Here is a 15,730-nt window from a genome sequence, read left to right on the forward strand (position 1 = left end):
GGATATCGATAACCAGTACCAAATGTACTAATTGCAATGACTTTATAAAAAGCGTACATTTCTAATCTGCTTATCAGTTCCTGTGCATATTTTGTGATTTTAACAGTTCAAGATAAAAAGAGTCACAAGCTGTTTTCTGTACTGCAGACATGCACATAAAACAGCTTCTCATAGTGAATAGTCAGCAATAGTGAACTGTTAGTAAAAGTCAAGTGAAAAAGTGACAAGTTTAAAGCAATAAGGAAAGACACTGATGCGTAGTATATTAAAAGAGTATCTATGCAATAGTTTATTCAGCCTTCTCTTTTAACAGTATTTAATTACTGCAGACATGATCAGTTACTGCTCGCTACTATATTGTTGTGATTAACAGACACACGGTCGAAAGTAACATGAATAAGGTACTGCAAGACAGTTTTTTTTATGCAAAACCATAGACCTTTAGCTACAGAGCAACTATAACAGTTACCTTTATATTGTATAATAGTAACATTGAACAATCATGGACTTTCATCAGAAAAAATCTTTCCTGTTTAACTCCTGGAGGTTGAGCTCCTAACATGCTCTGGTCTTTAATGGGGTGTGTTGCTCAGTCTGACAAGGTTTCACAAGCTTCACAATAAATTAATGTCCAGACAGTTCTCTCTTAAGTAGTTTTATTGTGGTGAGCATTAAGTCTGAGTATGACTTTTCTTTAACAGTTTTGTTTCAGCATACCTGTTGATCAAAACATAATTTAACATTACAACTGATTTTATTTAGTTTTATTCATTAACTTTCAGTAGTTTTTTTTTTTTTTTTTTGCAACACAAAATTTACAATTTATATTTATTTATTATCTGGAAAATTGAATTTGTGTGTGTGCGCGTGTGTATGTATTTGTGTGTGTGTATATATATATATATATATATATATATATATATAATATATATATTTATTTATCTTTCAAAATGTTAACAATATTTAACCCGTTACCAGTCACCCCCCATTTTTTGGCATGGAGACAGAAATGACATACCCAAAATAAAAAGGTTTCTGCTCATGAGTCTTTCTGACTAGATACATAATCAACATATGTTTACAAAGCTGACACTTCAAAGTTTACTGTTCAAGAATCAGAATTACTCAGACTGTTATGATAGTAAAGATATATAAGCTCAAACATGAAAATAAAAATATTAAAAACATTTTTTAAATGTATAAAAAAATATGTTGCTGTAGGATATGATTTTAGAAACACAATGAAGCTAAACCCAAAAGTCTACTAATGCTTCATTTGAAATTTCATAATCTAATCTGTAAAACTGTGAATTTTATGAAATATTTTCTAAGGCCATGTCATGTGTGATTTTAGAGAAGTCTAATCAGATTGATTTATGGCCCCTGTCATCTTCTGTAAACTCACATGTAAAGCCCAAACAAGTCCTCCACAACTACACCAGGCTCTAAACAATACCCCATTCATGATTCTATTGTTCTCACCAAACGAGTCTTTCACACATCCGCCAGGTATGAGACATTATCCGCATTATTCTTTTATCATTATTCTTTTGTTTTTATTCCACATTTATTAGACTTTGTTGTGGTATTTCAAGCTTTACAAAGCCACCAAGCTGCAATCTCACTTCAGTCTCAGTATGCATTTAGCCCTTATTTATTAAAAGCCTTACTATAAAAATACAACAAAACATTTTCTTACGACCTTGCGTGAATTATTATGAAAAAATGCATTATGAAGAAGAGCTGCACCTGCTATTAGTAGCATCAGAGCTATCGTTAGCATCAAGCTACATCAGACAATTTATGAAATTATTAGTACACTTTTACTCAAAACTCACTTTAAATCCCGATCAAGTGTTTGTACTAACTTCCTTTTGCAATCACGGGTGGAATTTGGTCGTTTACTGTTGTAAAAATATGTTATTTATAGTCTTTTACATCGCTGCACAAGTTAGCATTTCAGATGTACATTTTTAATATTTTCTATAAAAATGCCCCAGATCTCAAGAAAATCTCATTTCTATATAGTAGTTATAAATAGTCATTTCTATCGTAATCGCGGGTTTATTATTATTATTATTATTATTATAATTATTTTATTATTACAGTTATGATGGACAAGACACGGACGAATCAGGTCTCTGTCAGCGGCAGCGTGCACATGGCTCACTAAACACACAGAGACAGTGCTGGGAGCGGATCATTATCATCACATTGTGTAAATCAGTGTAAAATGAACAGAAATTATGATTCTGTCTGAAGAAATATGAAGTAAACATCAGTAAATATATCCATATATCTCCATGTGCATGCATCTTTGGTCTATAAACCCTTATTGACGTTGTTCAGTGAGTCTATGTGACACACAATAAAACCGCTGCAGACGTGACTGAATATGAATGAGTGGTGAATTTCTATTCTAAAGATGACTCATACATATTTATTATTTTGCACTCCTGACATAAATTACTAAATAACTGTCTATTTTTTCTATAGACTGTCTATTTATCGTTTAACTTAAGAACTAATTATATTCCTTCTTAGAGAAAAATGGTATCTGTGAGGATTTCCAGTCAGGATTTAGACCGTATCATAGTACTGAGACTGCTCTCCTTAGAGTTACAAATGACCTGCTCTTCTCATCTGATCGTGGTTGTATCTCTCTATTAGTGCTATTGGATCTTAGTGCTGCGTTCGACACTATTGACCACACCATTCTTTTGCATAGACTACAACACTTTCTTGCCATTAATGGAAGTGCATTAGCATGGTTTAAATCATACTTATATGACTGCCATCAATTCGTAGCAGTGAATGAAGAGGTATCATATCGATCACAAGTGCAGTATGGAGTACCGCAAGGCTCAGTACTAGGGCCGTTACTCTTCACGCTTTACATGTTACCCTTGGGAGATATCATCAGGAAACACAGTGTTAGCTTTCACTGTTTTGCTGATGATACTCAGCTCTATATTTCTTCATGGCCCGGAGAAACATACCAATTTGAAAAACTAACGGAATGCATAGTCGATATAAAAAACTGGATGACGAGTAACTTCTTACTGCTAAATTTTGAAAAAACAGAGGTGTTAATTATAGGACCTAAAAATTCTGCATGTAATAACCTAGAACGCTGTCTAAGACCTGATGGCTGCTCTGTCAATTCTTCGTCATCAGTTAGGAACCTAGGTGTGCTATTTGATAGCAACCTTTCCTTAGAAAGCCACGTTTCTAGCATTTGTAAAACTGCATTTGTCCATCTCAAAAATATATCTAAATTACGACCTATGCTCTCAATGTCAAATGCAGAAATGTTAATCCAGAAATGTTAATCCATATTGTAATGCTTTATTGGGTGGTTGTTCTGCTTAGTAAACGAACTCCAGTTAGTCCAAAATGCAGCAGCTAGAGTTCTTACTAGAACCAGGAAGTATGATCATATTAGCCCGGTTCTGTCAACACTGCACTGGCTCCCTATCAAACAAGATTATAGTCCTAAAAATCTTGCTTATTACTTATAAAGCCCTGAATGGTTTAGCACCTCAGTATTTGAACAAGCTCTTGTTACATTATAGTCCTCCACGTCCGCTGCGTTCTCAAAACTCTGGCAATTTGATAATACCTAGAATGTCAAAGTCAACTGCAGGCGGCAGATCCTTCTCCTATTTTGCGCCCAAACTCTGGAATAACCTACCTAACATTGTTCGGGAGGCAGACACACTCTTCCAGTTTAAATCTAGATTAAAGACCCATCTCTTTAACCTAGCTTACACATAACACACTAATATGCTTCTAATATCCAAATCCATTAAATTATTTTTAGGCTGCATTAATTAGGTAAACCGGAACCGGGAACACTTCCCATAACACCCGATGTACTTGCTACATCATTAGAAGAATGGCATCTACACTAATATTAGTCTGTTTCTCTCTTATTCCGAGGTCACCGTAGCCACCAGATCCAGGGTCACTGCAGTCACCCGGATCCAGTATGTATCCAGCCCAGATGGTTGATCAGCACCTAGAAAGGACCTCTACAGCCCTGAAAGACAGCGGAGACCAGGACTAGAGCCCCAGATACAGATCCCCTGTAAAGACCTTGTCTCAGACGACCACCGGGACAAGACCACAGGAAACAGATGATTCTTCTGCACAATCTGACTTTGCTGCAGCCTAGAATTGAACTGCTGTTTTCGTCTGGTCAGAGTAGAACTGGCCCCCCGACTGAGCCTGGTTTCTCCCAAGGTTTTTTCTCCATTCTCTCACTGATGGAGTTTTGGTTCCTTGCCGCTGTCGCCTCTGGCTTGCTTAGTAGGGACACTTCATTTACAGCGATATCGTTGACTTGATTGCAAATTATTGCACAGATACTATTTAAACTGAACTGAGCTGCCTGATGACATCACTGAATTCAATGATGAACTGCCTTTAACTGTCATTTTGCATTATTGACACACTGTTTTCCTAATTTATGTTGTTCAGTTGCTTTGACGCAATCTTTTTTGTTTAAAGCGCTATATAAATAAAGGTGACTTGACTTGACTTGACTTCAGCAATATCGAGCATGGATAAATGTGCTGAATGTGTGGGACCTGTAGCAGCACTGTGGAAGTGGATTGGCCTGAGATGTAAATGTTAGTATGATGACTTGTACTATATACAGCATGAAATTCCTATTTATATAATTTTAGTATCACTAATTTACGTTATGAAGTCAGCTCAAAATTGTATAACTGTTGAGTTTGGTGATCAGTAGGAGATATCAGACCATTGCTTATGCACAGATATGTAATACAATTAATATTAATAGGGGTGTAATATTGTTTTCACCTTATTCTACGTTTAGGCATAGAATCTCGTGTTAGCGGTTGAACATGTCCTGACATATGACATTTCTCTCATAGTGTGCTCCAGTTTTTGGCACAAGTCCTACTATTTGAAGCTTCATGAATGGAATGGAAAACGGTCATCGTGTGTAAGAAAATATTTGATGCTAGAGGTCAATACCTTTGTTCCATATTTTTATGAGTTATTGGTGCTGTAAATTAATCATAAATATTTTGACAATAGGAAGTAAGTTCAGAGGAAGATGAGCTGTCAGATGAGGAGTACATACCTCAGTCAGAGTCAGACAATCAGTCAGACAGTTCAGATGAGTTGACAACAAGACCGGCACGTTACGATCAAGCTAAACTCCTCTTAGATATACAGGAAGCTGCATCCTCTAAGTTTAGTGAACCTCTGAGATCAGATGTAACTGCCCTGAATGTGTCTAAGGAAAAGGAGTCCTAAAGGCCATGGAAGCAGCAAGTGTGTATGATGAGTCTGATTTACTGTGTCATGAGGAGCAGTTGACTGATGTTGAGACAGACAGTGAATCAGACAGTTTTGGTGAATGTCACCTTCCCAGAAAGCAAGGTTCAGTGGTACACAGGTCAACAGATGTGCTTATGTCATCACCTCAATTACACAATACTGAGAAGCTTTTGAATGCAAAAAGCACAGTAACATTGAGAGAGGAAGCGAGGGAACGCAGTGTGGCTGAAGGTGATCATTGTGTGCAGTCACCAAAAATCTCCTGTTCAGCAAACAGTAAGAATTATTGTTACATCTGTGGGAAAGCTCAGTTCAAGTTAGCGCGCCATTTGAAAACTCATATGGGTGAAGTTGAAGTTGTGCAGGCTTTGTCACTCCCAGTTCACTCAAAAGAACGTAAAGCAATGCTGCAAAAGCTCAGGAACAACGGCAACTTTCAGCATAACACTGACGTTTTACGGTGTGTAGAGGGGGCTCTTAAAATAAAACGAGCACCAAAAAGTAAGTGTGATTTAAAGCAGTTTGTGCATTGCATGTACTGCAAAGGGTTGTTTGTACGGAGAGATCTGTGGTGTCATTTAAAAAGATGTCCATCAAAACCAGCATCTGACAGTGAAAAGCAAGGGAGGAGGAGAGTTTTGGGCCTGGCGTCTATGGCAGAGTCTTCATTCAGTCAGCACATATCACAAGGAGTTTGGAAACTCTTAGGTGTGATGAAGCAGGATGACATTTCCGCTGTGGTCAAAAATGACCTTAGTATTCTTCAGCTTGCACAGTCGTTCTTTAACAAACATGGACATGACCCTACCAAATTTGAGTATGTTCGCCAAAAACTCTGTGAAGTTGGAAGATTTTTGCTGACTTTGCGTAGAGAGTTTTCTGTGTACAGTCTTGAAGAAGCTCTGAAACCTGCCAATTTTCATAAACTCATTCGAGCGGTTCAGATGGTGTCTGGCTATGATGATGAGAGCCACTGCTACCAAAGCATAAGCCTTGACCTGAAACTGGGGCATTCGTTGAATAAGATTTGCGAAATCATTCACTGCTGAGCAATGATGACTGAAGACAAGGAATTGATCTCATCAACAGAGACCTTCAAAAAGCTCTACTCCTCAAAGTGGTCTGAGATGATCTCACACACTTCTTTGGTGACACTGAATGAGGCCAAATTTAACAAGCCATCAACACTTCCCTTCACTCAGGATGTCCAGTCTCTTCATCGGCTCCTTGAGAAGACTGCACATACAGCTTTTCAGAAACTACAAGAGACGTCATCTCCTCAAAGCTATGCAGAACTGGGCAAAGCAACACTCGCCAGAATCATTGTTTTCAACCGCAGACGTGCAGGAGAGGTCTCTAAAATGCTGCTGAAGGGCTTCAATGAAAGGGACGGCACTTCTCTCCATGAAGATGTAGCGATGGGCCTGAGCAAGTTTGAGCAGAAGCTCTGCAGCCATTTCAGTCGAGTTGAGATCAGGGGGAAGAGGGGAAGAAAAGTTGCGGTTCTTCTATCTCCTGATATGGTCGATGCCCTGACGCTGCTGGTCAGCAGTAGAAGTATGTGTGGAGTGCTAGACACTAATCCTTTCTTGTTTGCTCGGCCAAACTGCCAGAGTCACTACAGAGGCCAGGACTCTCTGAGGGTATATGCAAGGGAATGTGGAGCAAAATCCAGAATTTCTCAGATCCACTCATCTGCGCAAGCACGTGGCTACGCTCTCACAAATCCTAAACCTGAAAAACAACGAGTTAAATCAGGTTGCTGATTTCTTAGGGCATGACATCCATGTCCACTGCGACTATTACAGGCTGCCAGAAGCCACTACTCAGCTTGCTAAAATATCAAAGCTACTGTTAGCCATGGAAAAGGGCTGCCTTCCTAATCTTCAAGGCAAATCAATTGATGACATTGAGATTGAAGGTACGTCCATCCTAGCATGTGTAGCACAGCGGGTCTTTTAAACTCACAGGGAGGTTTAAGCAAACTCATCTCTGAAATATGTCTTGTGTTCACTGTAGGATGTGGTGTCATTAGGAATGGTTCATAAATGGTGTGTGATTGTGTTATTTGACTTCTGAATGCAGATGTTTTTCATGTTCTGAGTTTTATTTTTCATTGAAGATGAGATCAACATGACGGATTCTGATGACAGTGATCCTGAAGAAAGTGATTCTGATGATGATGCTCTTGCTGGAGCTGCGGGAGACTCCAGTAATGCTGGTATGTGTCAGCAAAGTGCTTTTTCAAAATAATCAAAATCAAAAATTATATTGGGTAACACTTTATTTTAGGGTCTCTAAACTACAGTGGTGTGAAAAAGTGTTGGCCCCCTTCCTGATTTCTTATTTTTTTGCATGATTGTCACACTTTAATGTTTCAGATTATCAAACAAATTTAAAAATTAGTCAAAGGTAACATATGTAAAAGTAAACACAACATGCAGTTTTCATATGAAGGTTTTTATTATTAAGGGAAAACAAAATCCAAAACTACATGGCCCTTCTTCTTCACCCTTTGTGAAGAAGTGCCCCCCCCCTCCCATTTCTAAAGTTTTGGGGCTCCAACGAACCACAGTGAGAACCATTATTCACAAATGGCAAAAACATGAAACAATTCAATTCAAGTTTATTTGATTAGTGCTTTTTACGATACAAATCATTGCAAAGCAACTTTACAGAAAATTAAGTTTCTACAATATTTTATAAAAACCAATAATAATTTAATTTCATTTTATGTGCATATGACAGGAATTTTCAGAAAAATTAATACAAGAAATAGTCAACCAGACGAACACTATTAACAGCAATTATAATGTGACTGCATAGTAAGTAGCAATATTTGTTAGTTCTGTATGTTGTTTCAGTGTTAGCATCATCTGAGGTCCTCTGAGGGGTTGGCATCATCTCTTCTCAGGTGTTCTGGATCCAGACTGGAGACTGTGTAAATCCTAGTTACCACGGGATGCAGTGTTGGCAACTTAGCAATTTTGTTGCTAGATTTAGCAACTTTTCAGATTGCCCTGGCAACTTTTTTCTTCCAAAAGCACCTAGCAACAAATTTAGCTATTTTTTTTAAATTTATTTGGCAACTTTTAGCAACTTTTGATAATTGATTCAAACGATAAAAAGACACATATTTTCCATCTAAATTAGACAAAAAGAGGAAACCAAAGATGCCTAGCAGTACACACCATCATGTGAATTAAGGTAACTGCTATATGCAATTGTTCAATAATAATTAGTTGTGTTCTTCTTGAAGCAGCGCTGCGCAGACCAATCGGTGTATGACATCAAAGTAGCGTGAGAGCTAATAGATTGCAGACGGATCAGCATGACTTCAAATCACTTTCACAGTGCTTTGATGTCAAACATCGATCGGTCTGCACAGCGCTGCTTCAAGTTAAACACTTATTATGATACACCTTGTTAGTTAGTAGCTTGTACCTGCGATCGTTGATCTTTAGTTGATCTAGTAAAATGGAAAAGATAGTACATTTCCAGGACTTTATCTGTTAGCCATTTTCCGTTGTAACCCACGTAAACCAAAAACATAAAATACAATCCGTAATTTAAAATGCAGGTAAAAAACCTGTGAAAAATATGGAAAATACCTTCATATAGTATACTACATTTTTTTACAGATATTTCTTAGAGTGTAGCATACTAACAAACTACTAATACACTGCTTTTAACTATAATTTTTCAGAATGTGTAGTTTTACTAGTTTACTAGCTAATAAAAAAAACTTAAATTGTAATTGTTAAAAAATGTGTAAGTGTTCAATAGGTCTAATTCAATATTGTATTTAAAAATAGTTATTTATATTTTTATATTACATTTACATTTAGTCATTTAGCAGACACTTTTATACAAAGCGACTTACAAATGAGGACAATGGAAGCAATCAAAAACAACAAAAGAGCAATGATATATAAGTGCTATAACAAGTCTCAGTTAGCTTAAACGCAGTGCACGTAGCAAGGGCTTTTAAATAATATAATAAATAAAAGAAAACTTTTTATACACAAAATTTAAAAGAGCAAGCTAGTGTTAGAGGTATTTTTTTATAATTGTATAATAAATTAAAAGAAAATAGATAGAATACAAAAAGATTAGAAAGGTTTTTAATATATATATATATTTTAAATAGAATTAGAATAGTGAGTGCAAAAGTTAGAGGGTCAAATAAAGATGGAAGAGATGTGTTTTAAGCCGATTCTTGAAGATGGCTAAACGCACATCTGCACATAAAAACACACATTTGCACATCACACTACAACAAGAGAAAACATAAAATAAAAAACCCCAAAAAAGACTACTTTCTTCTTAAACAAGAAATCAAAAATCAATCCACTCTCACTTTCACAACCCAATCATCCAAATGCAAAAAAATAATGAAGTAATGAATTTAGGTAAAGGGGTGCAGAGCCAGAGGTGGTTTTGTATGCAAACATCAATGCCTTGAATTTTATGCGAGCAGCTATTGATAGCCAGTGCAAATTGATAAACAGAGGTGTGACGTGTATTCTTTTAGGCTCATTAAAATATTATTATATTATGCTTTTATATCATTTTATGGACAAATAGAAATTAACATTTATAAAATATATTTTTTTGCTGAGATTTGATGAAGTGACAATTTTGCATCGATTATGGGATGATGTCATCGCGCAATGACATCACAATGTCATTTGGCAACTTTTAGCAACAAATCGACTTTCCTTTAGCAACTTCCCATGAAAATTATTTGGCAAGACTGATGGGATGTAAATCCCAGCAGAAACAGGGAAAAAATAGAGGCATCATTAGCGTAGCTGCTGTTCCAGCCAAATAAAATTAATTAGTTTAACCCAAGCTACACTCACCTAAAGGATTATTAGGAACACCATACTAATACTGTGTTTGACCCATTTCGCCTTCAGAACTGCCTTAATTCAACAAGGTGCTGAAAGCATTCTTTAGAAATGTTGGCCCATATTGGTAGGATAGCCTCTTGCAGTTGATGGAGATTTGTGGGATGCACATCCAGGGCACGAAGCTCCCATTCCACCACATCCCAAAGATGCTCTATTGGGTTGAGATCTGGTGACTGTGGGGGCCATTTTTAGTACAGTGAACTCATTGTAATCTTCAAGAAACCAATAATAAACCATTCGAGCTTTGTGACATGCTGCATTATCCTGCTGGAAGTAGCCATCAGAGGATGGGTACATGGTGGTCATAAAGGGATGGACATGGTCAGAAACAATGCTCAGGTAGGCCCTTGCATTTAAACGATGCCCAATTGGCACTAAGGGGCCTAAAGTGTGCCAAGAAAACATCCCCCACACCATTACACCACCACCACCAGCCTGCACAGTGGTAACAAGGCATGATGGATCCATGTTCTCATTCTGTTGACGGCAAATTCTGACTCTACCATCTGAATGTCTCAACAGAAATCGAGACTCATCAGACCAGGCAACATTTTTCCAGTCTTCAACTGTCCAATTTTGGAGAGCTTGTGCAAATTGTAGCCTCTTTTTCCTATTTGTAGTGGAGATGAGTGGTACCTGGTGGGGTCTTCTGCTGTTGTAGCCCATCCGCCTCAAGGTTGTGCATGTTGTGGCTTCACAAATGCTTTGCTGCATACCTCGGTTGTAACAAGTGGTTATTTCAGTCAAAGTTGCTCTTCTATCAGCTTGACCCATTCAGTTGGCCCATTCTCTTCTGACCTCTAGCATCAACAAGGCATTTTTGCCCACAGGACTGCCGCATATGTGGTGGTCACAAAATATAAAATATATTAGTAAATAATAGTTGAAATGTTATGTGTGTCAAGATGAGAGAATGTCTTTCTAAAATGTATTTTACACTGTTTATTACATTGACGATTGATGTTCCCTGCTCAATCGATCGGTGTTTGATTGTTTTCCCTTTTGGAGTGTTGCCTGTTTGGGGAGGGGGGCGCGCGCGCTGCTCAAACAATACACAGACTCTGATGATTGAAGCAGCAGCGGCTCCATGTCCTGTGTATTATTTATACTTTTATCTCCCCTCATCAGGTATTGTACACACTAATGTTATAAGAATATGTTCTTGATATGTCAGAGAGTTATGACGAATGTAAATGAGAGTTTAAAGTGTTTAATGAGTTGTGTAAAAGTTCGCTTCAAGTTACGTCTGTGTGTTGCGTGTGCTAGTTATGCATATCATGCTAATGATGGAGACCATGCGGTCTCAGGAAAGACGCGATATTTAGAGTGAATCCACCAGTATGATTTGTTTCAGTTAAATAATGTGATTATTACAATTGTAAGTCTGCATATGAGCAAGAAGATAAGTGTGTTTGCACTCAAAATGTGTTCAAGAGAATAATTTTTGCTGACATATGAACACGTTGCATTGTCAGGGTTTATTTAAGTGTAAAACACAGGAAGAGTGGAAAATGTCACGTGTATATTATATGTTAGAGATTAGTATTTTATAGTGTTTAATTTGTGACACAGTAGTCAGTGAAAGACTGTATATATGTACTTTTTTTTCTATATTGTGACTTCTCTTGAAGTGATGCTCTGTCATTTATTGACATATAAATGTATTTGAACTGTTTTAAATGGTTAAAGAAAACAATACACAGACTCTGATGATTGAAGCAGCAGCGGCTCCGTGTCCTGTGTATTATTTATACTTTTATCTCCCCTCATCAGGCGGTGAGGGTACTACACATACTGGATGTTTTTCCCTTTTCACACCATTCTTTGTAAACCCTAGAAATGGTTGTGTGTGAAAATCCCAGTAACTGAGCAGATTGTGAAATACTCAGACCGGCCCGTCTGGCTCAAAATTGCTTAAATCACCTTTCTTTCCCATTCTGACATTCAGTTTGGAGTTCAGGAGATTGTCTTGACCAGGACCACACCCCTAAATGCATTGAAGCAACTGCCATGTGATTGGTTGATTAGATAATTGCATTAATAAGAAATTGAACAGGTGCTCCTAATAATCATTTAGGTGAGTGTAAATGTGCATTTGATCAGATACAGCTGCAGTCACAAATTATGAGATGCATTATTGCTTGTCAAAAGATGTTTTTAATCTAGATTTAAAAAGAGAGAGTGTGTCTGAACCCCGAACATTATCAGGAAGGCTATTCCAGAGTTTGGGAGCCAAATGCGAAAAAGCTCTACCTCCTTTAGTGGACTTTGCTATCCTAGGAACTACCAAAAGTCCAGTGTTTTGTGACTTTAGGGAGCGTGATGGATTGTAGCGTGGTGGAAGACTAGTTAGGTATGCAGGAGCTAAACCATTAAGGGCCTTATAAGTAAGTAATAATATTTTGTAACTTATACGGAACTTAATAGGTAGCCAGTGCAGAGACTGTAAAATTGGGTTAATATGATTATATTTTCTTGACCTGGTAAGGATTCTAGCCGCTGCATTTTGGACTACCTGTAGCTTGTTTATTGAGGATGCAGGACAAGCACCTAGCAGTGCATTACAATAGTCCAGTCTAGAGGTCATGAACGCATGAACTAGCTTTTCTGCATCAGAAACAGGTAACCTGTTTTGTAGCTTGGCAATGTTTCTAAGATGGAAGAATGCTGTTTTTGTAACATGGGAAATATGGTTTTCCAAAGACAAGTTACTGTCTCCAAAAACACCCAGATTTTTGACTGTATCCTCTACAGTACATCTGTCTAGTTGCAAACTGTAGTCTACTAGATTCTGTGTACTGTTTTTTTTTTTTTGGTCCAATAAGTAATGTATCTCTGTCTTATTCGAATTTAATAGGAGAAAATTATTGGTCATCCAATCTTTTACATTTTTAACACACTCTGTTAGTTTAGATAATTTAGAAGTTCCATCTGGTCTCGTTGAGATATATAGTTGAGCATCATCAGCATAACAGTGGAAACTAATCCCGTATTTTCTAATAATATTACCAAGGGGCAACATAGCAGAGGACCTAGGACAGAGCCTTGTGGCACTCCATATTTTACTGGTGATAAATGAGATGACTCCCCATTTAAATAAACAAAGTGGTAGCGATCGGACAGGTAGGATCTAAACCATCTTAAAGCCTGCCCTTGAATACATGTATAGTTCTTGTAATCTATCTATGAGTATGTCTTGATCTATGGTGTTGAACGCAGCACTAAGATCAAGTAAAACTAGCAATGAGATGCAGCCTTGGTCTGACGCAAGAAGCAGGTCATTTGTAATTTTAACAAGTACAGTTTCTGTGCTATGGTGGGGCCTGAGGCCTGACTGAAATTCTTTATACAGATCATTTTTTTGCAGGAAGAACTGAGCAGACACAACATTTTCTAAAATTTTAGACACAAATGGAAGATTTGAAATGGGCCTATAATATTTGCCAGTTAGATGGATTCGAAATTGGGTTCAATGGATGAAACTGAAGTGTTAGACGCTGTAGAATCTACATTTGTTTTTGTATTTCTGATGTTATCTATTTTATTAGTGAAGAAATTCATAAAGTCATTACTATTAAAGTTGATGGAATATTTGAATCAGGTGGCTTCTGGTTATTTGTTAATCTAGCCACTGTGCTAAATTTGTGGAACAGTGGAGAACCTTCCCAGGAGTGGCTGGTCGACCAAAATTACCCCAAGAGCACAGCGACGACTCATCCAAGAGGTCACAAAAGACTCCACAACAACATCCACAGAACTGCAGGCCTCACTTGCCTCAGTTAAGGTCAGTGTTCATGGCTCACCATAAGAAAAAGACTGGGCAAAAATGAAGACTAAAGGCTCGTCTCAGTTTTGCCAGAAAAAATATTGATGATCCCCAACACTTTTGGGAAAATACTCTGTGGACTGACGAGACAAAAGTTTAACTTTTTGGAAGTTGTGTATCCCGTTATGTCTGCCGTAAAAGTAACACCGCATTTCAGAAAAACCATCATACCAACAGTAAAATTTGGTGGTGGTAGTGTGATGGTCTGGGGCTGTTTTGCTGCTTCAGGACCTGGAAGACTTGCTGTGATAAATGGAAACAAGAATTCTGTTTACTAAAAAATCCTGAAGGAGAATGTCTGGCCATCTGTTCGTGACCTCAAACTGAAGCAAACTTATGTTCTGCAGCAGGACAATGATCCAAAACACACCAGCAAGTCCACCTCTGAACGGCTGAAGAAAAACAAAATGAAGACTTTGGAGTGGCCTAGTCCTGACCTGAATCCTATTGAGATGCTGTGGCATGACCTTAAAAAGGCTGTCCATGCTTGAAAACCCTCCAATGTGGCTGAATTACAATTCTGCTTAGATGAGTGGACCAAAATTTCTCCACAGCGCTGTAACAGACTCTAATTTTAACTGAAATTTTAATTTAATTTTAATTGTGTCGATGGGTGTGTGTGTGTTTGTTGGTGGATTGTGTGTCGATGGATGTGTGTGTTTGTGTGTTTGTTGGTGGATGGTGTGTCCGCATGTCTGTGGTTGTCAGCTGTGTTTAATCTGATGGCAATTCTTCCCATTGTCTTCTAACCTAAAACAACAAAATGAACACATTCAGTAGTGTTATGATTTTATATGTCTAGGACTATCGTTTATCCATTGACAAAAGATTTGTAAAGACTGTTGACAGTTTAGACCAAGCGGTCCGAAATTTAGCGGATATATATGCCTTTTTTGACGCATATAGGCGTCTCAGTGTGTATTTTTACCATATGGAAATTCAATATTTAAGTTCAATAGCTGTCAATATTATATACCTTAATGTTAGCTTCGAAAGTTTTTACATAGCCTAACCTCAGCAGCCGCGCGGGACAAAAACAAAAACTCAAGGCCGTGTCTGAGGAAATCACCGGGACGACTGTTAACTAGCGGCTGAGCGTTGCCATGGATACATGCCGCGTACCCCAAAGTGACGTCATTCGGTCATGTGCTCATTTGATTGACACCTTATTGGATCCTATCTCCCAGTGTGGCTATATTTATTTATTTTTTTTTTTTTAGCTGCATGTAGTGTAGCAGTCTTAAATTAAATAAAAAAAAAAATATACTAAATAAATATTTTTCTTGTCGGCTTACCAACAGTTTATACATAAATGAAAATAATAAATTTATTTGTCTTACCTTTATTATTTTCCACTTTCTTTGGCTGCATTCATCACTCTAGGACATTCTTGTAGAGCTCCTGGGATGCAACCTTATGTTCTTCATTCATAGGGAATGCATAAACCTACATGTAGCCTATATTCAATTATGTAGGACCTCAGTGAACAGTCACGCCAATAACTGCAGAATCGGCTACTTCTGCCCTAGGAATTAAAAGAGCCTACTTCCTCCCATCTGTGATCTGACCACCATTAATGATTAGCTAAAGGAGGAACAATACTTAGATTGTCTGGACCCGTTTCCTGTCAAGGAAACAAATGGCTAGAAAACCTAAGTCGACATTAAGTGAA

This window comes from Cyprinus carpio, unplaced genomic scaffold (genome assembly GCF_018340385.1).
Source record: "Cyprinus carpio isolate SPL01 unplaced genomic scaffold, ASM1834038v1 S000006515, whole genome shotgun sequence".
Classification (NCBI taxonomy): domain Eukaryota; kingdom Metazoa; phylum Chordata; class Actinopteri; order Cypriniformes; family Cyprinidae; genus Cyprinus; species Cyprinus carpio.